Source organism: Hyla sarda, chromosome 5 (genome assembly GCF_029499605.1).
Source record: "Hyla sarda isolate aHylSar1 chromosome 5, aHylSar1.hap1, whole genome shotgun sequence".
Lineage (NCBI taxonomy): Eukaryota > Metazoa > Chordata > Amphibia > Anura > Hylidae > Hyla > Hyla sarda.
This window is the reverse complement of record NC_079193.1, coordinates 131,115,071-131,123,623: the sequence shown is the minus strand read 5'-3', so window position 1 is coordinate 131,123,623 and position 8,553 is coordinate 131,115,071.

Sequence of the window (8,553 nt, the reverse complement as noted above, 5' to 3'; positions counted from 1 at the left end):
AAAGACGGAGTGGACAGACGTAAATCTCTCCTGCAATCAGAAGCTCATTGGATCATGTGCACGGAAGCGCAGGGGAACCTGGGCATGAACGATAAACTGGATTTAAGTATTTTTGTATGAACTCTGCTTTATATACTCCAGTGTGAGACTTGTTTTTAATATTTTATACTCACTTTTTCACATTTTGTGTGTTTTCAATAAAAGTCCCCACCCCTTCCCATGACGTCACACAGGTATTTTTACCGGCAACACGCCAGGAGTGGGTATGGTCTGAAGACTGCTGTGGACTGCTATTTCTACTACTGCTGCAGTTTCTGCTTTTCCCTATTGGGGCCACATTTGAGAACTGGCTGCAACTTGATGGGACAGTGCTTGCTTCTCTAAAGTTTCCTTCCGCAATCCCTTTTAGGTACCAAATAAATAAGGTTACACCCATTTGCTGTTGTCCTTCTGATCCGTGTTCCTGACCTGTGCCTGTTTTCCTGATGTTTTCTCTTCTTATCTCTCAGTACCTTGCTGATTCTGCAGTAAATGATCAGACTGTCAACCATGCCTGTGCTCTCTTCAAGCCTGCACCACCTGGCTGTGTCTGAGCTTCTTAGCTTTGCTGTACTGTAGACTCAGTGATACTATTACAACATTTCAGTTCTGCTGTGCTGCATTGCTACAACTACAGCTCACCCCTCCATTGGATTGTTACATACATAGATGTAGAAATTGGCTATAGGTCTCTGTTTTGTATAGAGGGTTTTTGATATTGAAAATGAACATGCATGTGAAGAGTAGGAGTGGTAGTAGGAGTAGGAGTGGTCTGAAAAAGCAATTGGAGAGCATAAAATGCCTGTTACTATTGTATATCCATTGACGTCTGCTCCTGCTTGTGTATTCTTGTATTAAACCACTTGGATGGAATAAAACACTTTATTATTGGCAATCGTGGTGAGTGCTTGTACTATCGTCTTTTATATAAAACCATAAAAAAAACTATACTGGTTTGGATGCCTTGGATTCAATACCATAGATCTCAGGACACAGGACTGTAATTACCATTGTGGTCTTCTCTCATACTGTATATAGATAACTATGGACGATTGACCGTTTAACTTTTCAAATTTCAAATTATGTTACACAATGTATATCTGGCTTTGTATAACTTCTTATTTTGGTGTTCCCATGTTTCCTTGTTTACAAGTTGATGCTGCATACCATGTAGAAGATGCCTAGTTGTGTGACATCTATGTTATTCATTTACTACAAGTGCACTCATACCACCGCATTTGTGAAATGCTATTTTGTATACATTTTCTATTTAACTGAAATAAGTTAAAAAAAAAAATTCTAACACTTTGCATTGCCTATCTATGATATTGTTCAGGATTATCATGGCTGAATCATAAGAGCTAAGGTGTAGTATGGCTCCTATTTCTTTGTTGGGTGTATTTTTATTTCTCAACAGCAGACGGTATTTAAAAAAAATATGAAACGCTGTTTAATTAAAGTAGGAACAACTAGAACTTCACAAAAACACCTAACAGATTACGCAGTTATCTAAAAGCACTAAACCAAAGTACACAGTGATTAGGTTTCATGTGCTACACTTTGATGTGCAGCTAAGATAAGATACTGATGAAACACCCAGAAGCCACATTTGAGAGTTTCAAACAAACATAAACTTTAAATCTTTTACATTCTTGCCTGACTCTGCTTATCTGTTGTTTGTGTTCTTTAAACCAGAATCAAGGTCAGGTGGGAGTTGTAGTATTAGATAAACCGGAACAACACACACTAAACCACTGTTCATTTGTACTATTGGGAGTATTCCAGTTTCTCCACTGTTTGCTTGTCTTGTTAAAAGGACTAGGAGGCTTAAGGCGGAAATGTTTTTGTTAGCAGTGACTTACCATAAAGCAATTATGTGCACATAATATAACATCTTTCCCATAGGTTAGGTTAGTTAAGCACTTCTCTATATGTTAGCTATAGTTGTTAAGAATTTAATCATTAATAATGTGTTAACATTTATGTATACTGAACTGCAAAATTCTTTAACAACATTTTTTTCATTATGTAAAAAATAAGAAATGATACAATGAGCAATAGGGCAGATTTACCTCAGAGCTGCACTGTACCCCAGGAAATTGTTTAAATGAGGTTCCAGATGAAGTAAGTAAAATTTATTTATAGTATAATGAAAACTTAAAGGGGTACTCCGGTGGAAAACTATTTTTTTTTAAATCAACTCATGCCAGAAAGTTAAACAGATTTGTAAATTTCTTCTATTAAAAAATCATAATCCTTCCAGTACTTATCAGCTGCTGTATACTACAGAGGGAGTTATTTTCTTTTTGAATTTATTTTCTGTCTGACCACAGTACTCTCTGCTGACACCTATGTCCATGTCAGGAACTGTCCAGAAAAGGAGAGGTTTGCTATGGCAATTTGCTTCTGCTCTGGCAGTTCTTGACATAGATAAAGGTGTCAACAGAGAGCACGGTGGTCAGACAGTAGTATACAGCAACTGATAAGTACTGGAAGGATTACGATTTTTAAATAGAAGTAATTTACAAATCTGTTTTACTTTCTGGCAGCAGTTGTTTAAAAAAAATTATGTTTTCCACCAGAGTACTCCTTTAAGTAATGTATTTTCATATACTTGATGTATTAGTTCCTTTTAATATAGTCAGTGAATCAGATGCTTCATTGTCTACATTTTGTTAGGGAAAATCTAACCTCCAGACAAGTAATAGAGAGATGGACACTGTTAAGTGATCATGCAAGTGCAGTATTTTTTATTTCATATGTTGCAAAAGTACGTGCCTGTGTTTTCATATGGGGCAGCTCTTCATGCAAAATTCCAACCTTTTTGGGCAGGCTCGCTTCATCAGGCTTATGGAGATAAGTCCTGAGCTGTGTACATGCACCATGCTTCCTCATGGTATGCAAATATTCTGTGATCCTGTGTACTCCCAAGACTGATGAAAGGCACTTGCCAGAAATGTTTTAGTTTTGTATGGATAGCTACTGTATATGAAAAACACAATGATTTTGTGAGAAGAAGCAATAAAAATTGCTGCCTGAACCAGCTTCTCCCTTATTCACCAGTCTTGGCTAATTTCTCCCTGTTTGGGTATAGGTAGAGATCTATCAATCAAGGCCAGCCAGGCAGCATGAAAGTGATGACAAGTTCTGTTTCACAAAGGTGTTATTTCCCAATTACTTTTGTATTTAATTTTTAGAGGGAAGGTACCTAGTCTACCGGTACCTGGTTTTGAATTGTGCTGTCTAAAACTACACTGAAAACCTATCCTGGTCATGTAAACTCAAAATGTACATGGGTCATTACAAGAGGAGCCCCGTTCCGTTTAAAAAAAAGACGGATTTAAAAAAAAACAGATAGAAATGGCTGATCAAGAGGGTATCCGTTTTGAAGCGTTTGTAACCGTTTTTAATCCGTTTTTTTTTAAATGAAAAATCAGCCCCCTACAGACTCCCGCAGAAAGGACTAGTACTACTCCCATCATGGAACAGACTTGTTTCCATGGTGGGAGTAGTAGTTCTTGGCTGCAAGAGTCTGCCGGCAGCTGGAGAGGCTACATTAGTGCTTGTACTACTACTCCCATCATGGAACAGACTCTGTTCCATTATGGGGGTAGTAGTACAGGGACTGAGGGATTGATTGCACCGGGTCTCACTTCTGAGACCCGATCAGATCAGAAGTTATTAAGCAGGGGAGCAGGCGGCATGGTCCGCAACCCTGCGATCACCGATGTATTTTACTTTCATTTTTAAATTTCCCGCAGGGAGCTCTGAATGGCCGGTACTGAGGAGCCAATCAGGGCTCCCTGCGGGATTTTTAAAATGGACAATGTATATTAAAAGAGCTGTGGGGGGCAAGATATATAGCGCTATATATCTAGCCCCCCTTCGCATTTATAAAGATATAACCCCTGCCAGCGCAAAAATATATACCCCCGCAGTATATATATATATATATATATATATATATATATATATATATATATGTGTGACCCCCCGCCAGCGCATTTATAATGTAACCCCCGCCTGCACCTTTATAATTATATACCCACCGCCAGCACATTTATGAAACCCCCCGCTGGCGCACATGTCATTACTGCAGCGCTATCTGTGAATAGTATTTTACTGGCAGCACATCGCACCAGCCGCTGCCGGCGCGATGCTGCTGATAGAATACTATTCATACATCGCGCTGCAGCCTGCAGGGGCATATTATATAGAAGTGCTGTGGGGGCCAGATAGTATTATCTGGCCCCCACAGCACTTCTATATAAAATGCCCCTGCAGCGCGATGTATGAATAGTATTGGCCAGATCTGTGCTGGCCAGATTTTCGCCAGCCAGATCTTCAACTGCCAGATCTACTAATCAAGGGAGTGTCCTGTCCTTCAGGACTTGGACTGTGCCGAAAATTATAGCGGAGCTACGCCGATGAGGCATCCCCTTTCCAGCTACTGCAAAGAAAGCAGAGCTTTTCAGACTTTTAAGCTCTCATGACACACCGGGCTCCGCTGTGCAGGCAGATCAAGAGTCAGGATCGCTTGATAAGATTCTTGCATTATTGAACAATCTGTCATCATCCATGCAGGATGTGCAGGGCAGGTTGGGGGCATTGGAGACCCGGGCCAATCAGGCTACTCCAGCAGGTTCTTCGGCATCTGAGGCAGCTGTGGTGCTAGGGACTTCGGCCTCGGTCGCTGGCCCTTCAGGATCTACCGCTGTCCCTTCTTCTGCTACGCCCTCGGTTCCTGCAGCTACCTTGACTCTTCCAGTAGTCAAGGCCGGGGCTTCCGGGGTCACGGTCACTCCTGGGGGTCCCTCTTCAGGTACGTCTTCTCCCTCTGTGAGTCTCATTCCGGCACACTTCATCCCTGAGGTCATCAGGAAGGACATCTTAGACGGCAAGGATGTCAATTTGGCATCCCTCCTGGTGGCCTCACAGGATGTCTTGGACAACAAGACATTTGCTTGTGGTGAGGTCTCAGTGACGGTCAAGACCAGAGATCCTAGGCTGAGAAGAAAACAGAAAGAATTTGTATTGGCATTTTGTCTCTACAGGGATGTTCTCTGTACTGCCCATCCTAATAGGAGAATAGAGTTTGACCAATATCTGCACAAATTAGTGGACCTGGGATATAAATATGGTGGTACATCATTCTATGATTATAACAGGTCATTCTCTACAAAAGCAGCAGCCACACTGTCCCAATTCCAGCAGGGCACAAATTGGGCAGTATTGGATACGGAGCTTTTTTGCAGACACTTTGCAGGGCTCAGGGCTCCTTTATGTGGCATCTGTCAATCATCCACACAGCACGAACTGGTGCCCAAATGCAGTCTCAGGAACATCAACCATGGAAGGAGGACCGGGGCCTAAAGCTCAGGCAGGTCCTTCTACCGAAAAGTTGGGCAGACCAGTGCATTATCTTGGGAATGCGCAAATATGTAATAACTTCAATTTCTCGTCCTGCCGGTTCAGCCAGTGTAGGTTGTTACATATTTGTTGTATCTGCCACAGGGCCCACCCTAAAAGTCAGTGCCCCAAAAAATCCGGGGCAGATGCATGACTAGACAGGGTAAATGCCGAGGTCCTCAGGAGCTTCATGCAAGATCATGCAGATAAAGCCTTTGTAGATTTTTTGTACCAGGGTTTCACAAAGGGTTTCTTCACAGGGTTAGTTTGTTTGCCCCATGACACCTTTGAGTTTAGGAATGTACAGTCAGCAGCCAATAACCCGGAGGTGGTAGCTGATTTATTGAATAAAGAGGTTTGTAAAGGCTTTGTCATCGGCCCTTTTCCCAGGGCCCCCTTCAACCAGTGGAGGGTCTGTCCGACTGGGGTGGCCTGTGGGAAATTTTCTAATAAATTCAGACTAATTTATGACTTGTCCGCCCCTCATTCATCCCCTGTCCCAAGTCTCAGTTCATTAATTCCGTCAGAAGAGGTATCTTTGAAATATACATCAGTTGACATGGCAATTCAACAAATCCTTAGCCTCGGTCCAGATATTTCAGATGCTTTTAAACTACTGCCGATACGTCCGGACTTGTGGCAGTGGCACGGGATTAAATGGAACAGTCAATATTATTTTGCGACCCGTCTTACTTTTGGGTCAAAAAGCAGCCCATGGCTGTTTGACTCTTTTGCTTCAGCCCTGGAATGGATTCTAGTCAATCAGTGGTCATGTTCCAATGTTTTGCATTATTTGGATGATTTCCTATTGATTGAAAGTTCATTTGGTGTGCCCAGGGATTTGGAGACTCTTCTCCACGTTTTCCGTTGCCTCAACGTTCCTGTGGCTGACAGGAAGGTAGAGGGCCCCGCTACTTCCATTACTTTCCTAGGGGTCACATTGGACACAGTCGGCATGGAGACCAGTCTCCCACAGGAGAAGCTGGATCGGATTCGGGCGGTCATACAAATCCTGTTGACGTGGCAATTCAACAAATCCTGAGCCTCGGTCCGGATATTCGGATGCTTTTAAACTACTGCCGATACGTCCGGACTTGTGGCAGTGGCACGGGATTAAATGGAACAGTCAATATTATTTTGCGACCCGTCTTACTTTTGGGTCAAAAGCAGCCCATGGCTGTTTGACTCTTTTGCTTCAGCCCTGGAATGGATTCTAGTCAATCAGTGGTCATGTTCCAATGTTTTGCATTATTTGGATGATTTCCTATTGATTGAAAGTTCGTTTGGTGTGCCCAGGGATTTGGAGACTCTTCTCCACGTTTTCCGTTGCCTCAACATTCCTGTGGCTGACAGGAAGGTAGAGGGCCCTGCTACTTCCATTACTTTCCTAGGGGTCACATTGGACACAGTCGGCATGGAGGCCAGTCTCCCACAGGAGAAGCTGGATCGGATTCGGGCGGTCATACATAATTTAGCATGCTCCCCGGTGTCGAATAGGCAGCAGCTCCAGAGCCTTTTGGGCATGCTAAATTTTGCAATGAGGATTATTCCTCAGGGCAGAGCCTTTGTTTCCAGACTGATTGCCCTTCTTCCATCAGCGCCCGAGGCCGATTCTCCAATGGTTCTTGATCAGGCTGCCAGAGCAGACTTGGCCATGTGGGACCAATATCTGACTACATGGAACGGAATTTCCATGTTCATTCTGAGGTCTAATCAATTTTCACCAACAGTAATTACCGATGCTGCGGCATCAGCAGGCTTTGCAGCCATACATTTGACACACTGGTTTTCTGGTACATGGCCCCCCGAACTGCTGGCCTTGCCGGGGTTCACTTCCACGTCAGCTCTTTTTGAAATTATCCCTATAGTGGCGGCAGCTATGATGTGGGGACACCTCTGGCAAGGGCAAACCGTCATTTTCCTCACGGATAACATGGCCACACGGGATATACTCTGCAAAGGGAGGTCCAAGTCCTTACATATAATGGCATTCCTCCGTAGGCTGACACATACTGCCTTACTAAAAAATTTCCACATAGATTGTGTCCATATAGAGGGTAAAAAGAACATGGCTGATGCTGATGCTCTCTCTCGCTTCAACATCCAGGTATTCCGTCAAGTGATGCCAGAAGCGGACGAATCACCTACACTGACACCCCCGTTCAATACTTGGAGGTTGGACTTGGCAGTCATTATGAGGGGGTCTTGAAGCTGATTAATCTGTCCTTAGACAAAAACACAGCCAGGTCATATAAAATAGCCTGGGACACCTTCCTCCAGTTTCATCAAAAGCACCCATCTGTCCAGCCTATGGACATATCCTACATTTTAACGTTTATTTCCTTTTGCCACGCTTCATTGAAGTTATCCCACAGTTCTATATGGTTATATCTTTCTGGTATTCAACACCATCGTTCCCTCAGGTACCCTGACCTTCCTGAAGGGCATCCAGAAATCAGAAAAGCCTAAGGCACCATCCAGAATACCATTGTATCCAGCCATATTTCAACAATTGAGTCGTATGCTAGACAATCACCCTTTTGGTTTTTCCGCCAGTATTGTATTAAAAGCAGCCATGTACCTATGTTATTTTGTATTCCTGAGACCTGGTGAATTTACTAAAACCAGCTACAATTCACAGGCTCTTTTGGTCAGACATCTCGTACCCTCAGGGTTTGGATGTATACTCCTATTAGATTGCACCAAAACCCAGCAGAACAAACCAGTTCAAGTTAAATATTTCCCTACTCAGAACTCTTGGTGCCCGGTGGGAGTTCTTCACCAGCTTTTAGGATTATTACAAGATAAGTCGCCTGATTGCCCTCTACTCCCATTTCCAGTACAGCCGCTTTCTTCTAAGGACTTTGTGGGTCTTGTAAGGATTTTGGCTCGTAATACTGGGATAAACCCAATCTCCATTACTGGTCATTCATTTAGAATGGGGGCAGCTTCATCAGCCTCCAGACACGGGGTTCCTGCTCATATCATAAAGAAATTGGGTCACTGGAAATCGCCATGTTTCCAGCATTATATTCCTGATCCTCAGGTAGAGATGGCTCAAGCCTTCTGTAGTCTCGCTGACATTTAATTTATGTTATCATCAAT